The 4,382-nt window shown below is 36.0% G+C and overlaps 1 protein-coding gene across 1 annotated transcript in view; it reads right to left on the bottom strand.

The window, feature by feature from the left end:
• Positions 1–204: 204 nt before the first annotated feature.
• LOC106874964 (frizzled-4) overlaps positions 205–4,382 on the bottom strand; it is a 12,305-nt gene continuing 8,127 nt past the window's right edge. The window contains exon 1 of the mRNA XM_014922886.3: positions 205–4,382. This exon is cut by the window's right edge and continues 8,127 nt beyond it. The gene's annotated coding sequence lies outside the window, so the exon portion shown is untranslated.

The raw sequence follows: 4,382 nt of genomic DNA, 5'->3' as shown, positions 1-4,382 counted from the left end.
AATATTTAAGGCAATAATACACAAGTGCGAATATTATACGTTAACTGTAAAACGAAATCGAAGACAATTGAAATACTTAACATAAAGCGACATAAATATTATACGTTCAACAACGTTAGCTATGAAACAAAATATAAGACAACCGAAATATTTAACATAATAAAAGAAGTATGGATGTTATACGCCCAACAATGTTAACTATCGAACAAAATCGAAGACATAATCGAAATCTTTAAGATAGAGAATCGATGTAAAGATTTTACAAGTCTTATGCTGTGTACAAAAACAGAAATAAGAGAATTTATGCATCAAAATTGAAAATAGAACATAAGTAAAGCGTGCAATTTCCACAAGCCTACCAGTAGTATATAATTATGTATATTCTGCATATGTAGGTGCGATGCCTAATGTTTAAGCTGTTGGTCTCATGATAGTAAGGTCGTGAATTCGATTCCCGTCCAGGCAGCATGGTGTGTTCTTCGTATTATATATATCATCCAAAGTTTGCTAATTAGTTCGATAGAGACAGAAAGAAGTCTAATATATGTCTTAGGGATACAAGTGGTTGTAAAGGTGGGCAAGCTAACAGAGCCCTTTAAATGCCAGACAGAATATTTTCTAGCACTCCAAGGATCCGAGTTCAGATCCCGCTCAAACTCAGTTCGTCTTTCATCGTTCCGAGTTCGATAACTGAGGTACCAGTCCATTGCTGGGATTGATTCTTCGTGAAAGTTTCGGATTAGGAGTCCCATACTTCTAAGGGAGGCAAAAAAAAGGGTCGAGTTTAATATCTAAAATACCAGTCAATTACTGGAGTTGATTCTTCGTGGAAATTTCGAATTTGAAGTCCTGTTATACCTTGAGGTTAAGAAAAACGGTAGGGTTTTGTTTTATATCTTAGTATCCCTGTTTCATACGACGGGAATTATGATTCTAAAAAAGAAAATCCCAAAGATACCTCTTTTTTTTCCTCATTTTTTTTACACCCTACTTTCCGCTATTCCTCATACTCATCTCCCTTCCCGTTGGGAAACACCAAAGATTTCTTTTTCTCCTATTACTCTCTGGAAGGAATCAACTGCGGCCGAAACTGGATTGGAATGGTTTTTGCCCAGTGTAGATATCCAAGATAGGCGGTGTCTCACGAAGGGAACTGAGGACTCAAGAAAGGAATCGTGTCCATTGTTGTTGCTTTTGTTTAACCCGAGGTCAAATTGGATCGAGGTGTCCCAGTCGTAACTATCCTTTTTTAAGAGTATCTAGGTGTACATAAATTAACTAATGTCTCCCCTTGTTTGTATGGTTAAAAAGCTCGTTTTACAATCACGTGCTCTTCGGGTTCAGTCCCACTTCTATACTTTCTACTATATCCCTGGGCCGACCATTGCCTTGTGAGGGAATTTGGTAGACAGAAACTGTGTGGAAACCCATCGCGTATTGTGTGTGTGTGTGTGTGTGTGTGTGTGTGTGTGTGTGTGTGTGTGTGTGTGTGTGTGTGTGTGTGTGTGTGTGTATCTTTGTTTTCGCGTTTGTCTCCTACCGTTTGGCAACCGGTGTTGATTTGTTTACTTTACTTTCCCATATCTTACTGGTTCGATAAAAGAGACCGATAAAAGAAGTTACCAGACATTTAAAAAATAATACTAGGATCGAATTGTTCAACTTAACCCTTCAGGACAGAGCCCTAGCATGGCCGCAGTCTTATGACTAAGACAAGTTAAAAAAAAATAGAGGGTGAAAGATAAAAAAATAAAACGATACGGTGTCTTTTGATGAGACATTTAGGTTGAGATATCTAGCAAGTCGTGCGACCACATAAGAGGCTTACTTGGAAACGAAAGCACAATCAACAGGTAGTAAGAATGTTAGGCAAATACAATTCCATTGTTCAATCTATCTTACATCTCTGCTGGGGAAATTATCACCAGTAAAGCAACAGTGGTTAGTTTGTACTTTAACTGCAGCAAGAGTTGAAAAACTAGGCCAGTCAAACAATGCACACCTGCAAGGTAACCAACAAACACTTAAGACATATTACTTGATTACATAGTTTTGAAGTGTGTTTAATATATAGTGTAACGCCGAGCTATTGGGGTAGCAGCTCCACGTGGTCACTCGGTTTGCCAGAAATAGTAGCCTAATTTTGATCAACTCATGATGGATAATATGACCGTAACCTGTATCTGACAAGAAAAGAAAACATATTCCAGTCGTGATGGTCATTGTTGGAACACTATTTGATTTGATCATATCTAACTGCTGGCTTGGAGGTTAAACAACGACAACAACAACAACACTATGAAAACAACAAATCAGTAGTGATATAATTACTCTAACTAGTTTATCGTTTGTTAATTAAATTTAGTTAATTAATTCATAGAAATCGTTTATTTTCAAGCCTGAAATACAAATTATATTCAACAATGGAAATGCGTTGGCCCAACCTCTTGATATCATAATATTAATAACTGCCAAGTTTTAAAACAACATACCACACAATAGCAACCGAATTTTGTTTTAAAAACAAAAAAGCAATGAATAAAATTAAAAAAAAAACATGTAATTACATAAATTTTATATGCGTGTACTACGTATATGGGTGCGTTTGTGTTCAGGAAGTAAATTTAAAATGTACTGTAGTTGATGGCGTTTATTGCGATTACTTTTGGGCGGAGTCTTTCAGACAATAGCAACCAGCTGTTAGCATTAAAGCAGAAGAATATCTTGAAATTGTTTAGAACGCACTAATTTTGATAACAATATCTCTGATAATAAGCAGCTTCCACTGTATTTACTACTCTTGACTATCTATACTTAAATATATCCCGACATATCTAAGTGTTATATATCCCCCTCTAAAACCATGCCTGCTTTTTTTTTTTTTCATTTTGTGGGGACTTTTAGTGGGATAGCGGAGGAGAGAGATTTGTCTTCATGGCGGACATGTTTGTCAAACTATAATAGTCAGTAATGTCTATAAATAAATAGCCGAAATGACGTGTGAAGGAGAAAAAAGTTGTTTTTTTTTTTTACTGCAGCACCTAACGGGACTGTAGCAACCACCCTGGATGACCTTAACCTTCAGTAGCTAAGTTATCAAGCACGAGCTATGCTGATTTGTAATCTAATATGGGATTTTCAGTCTAGAAATAATGGTTTTCAACCGGGATCCATATGGCCCCTGAGGGTCCATATAAGACTTTTGGGAGTCCACGCACAAAATAATAAATTGGGGATTCACAATAGTATTTTATGGGCCCCTGAAAAAAAATTTGCTTTAGATATATGTATTGGTACGTATTGCAAGAAGCAGGTAGGTTTCTTTCTCTAACATTTTACATAGTTCAACCTACACAAGTTAATGTGTGAAAAACAAAATAGGAATTTTGATAGAAGTTTCTATAAAGTTAGATTTAGATATCGATTAGCTATGGGTCCACCAGAATAAAATAGTAATCATATAGATTTAAAAAATGGTTGAAAAACACTAATCTTATGACACTGTCCATCAACCCACATCAGCAGGTGGTTCCTTCATATGGAAAGTGGAGACAAAAAGGCTTTCAGAAAAAGAAACTCATTAAAAAGGGTACAAAATACTACTCGTTAATTTAACTGAAATAAGGTAATAAAAAAAAAAACAGAATTAACAGTTTAACAAATAGCTAATGACAAGTATCAGTTTTCGCCATGAAGATGCAAAAATACATAAATTGTACTTCTACATTTCTGCACGTACCAAACCACTCAAGACAAGTGAATGTATATAACAAAAGTAATATTCAGCTTAAATCATATGTTCTTTTGCTTATTTTGGAGAGAGAGAAAAAGCGATTCGTGGCTGTGTGGTTAAGACGATCACTTTGCAATAATGTAATTTTGGGTTCAGTCCTACAGCGTGACACTTTGGACAAGTGACTTCTAATGTAGTCTCCGACTGACCAATGCCTTTTGAATAAATCTCGCAGACGGAAACTGAAAGAATCCCATCGTATATATCTAGTATGTGTGTGTGTGTGTGTGTGTGTGAAAGAGAGTGTGTCTTTGTGTTTGTCTCCCATCACGGCTTAGCAACCGGCGTTTACTTACGTCCGTGTAACTTAGCGATTCGGCAAAGACACCGATAGAATAAGAACCAGATTTTAAAAATAGGTACTGAGAGCGGGCCCCAGTATGGATGCAGTCCAATGACTAGCGCAAGCAAAAGATTAAAAGAACAAAATTAAAGAAATTGATAAATCAGTTTAGATACTTACACTAAAGTGTCATGTTCACTCCTGTTTATGATGCACATGTGTTTTCATTCTCTTTTCATTTTTATATATCTTTTTCAAGCATAATCCATTGAAAGTATTGGAGAAAACACATTTTCTCATTCATTT

The sequence above is a fragment of the Octopus bimaculoides genome, chromosome 1 (assembly GCF_046866305.1).
Source record: "Octopus bimaculoides isolate indiv1 chromosome 1, ASM4686630v1, whole genome shotgun sequence".
In the NCBI taxonomy this organism is placed as follows: Eukaryota; Metazoa; Mollusca; class Cephalopoda; order Octopoda; family Octopodidae; genus Octopus; species Octopus bimaculoides.
This window is presented reverse-complemented; position numbering and strand designations above follow the sequence as displayed.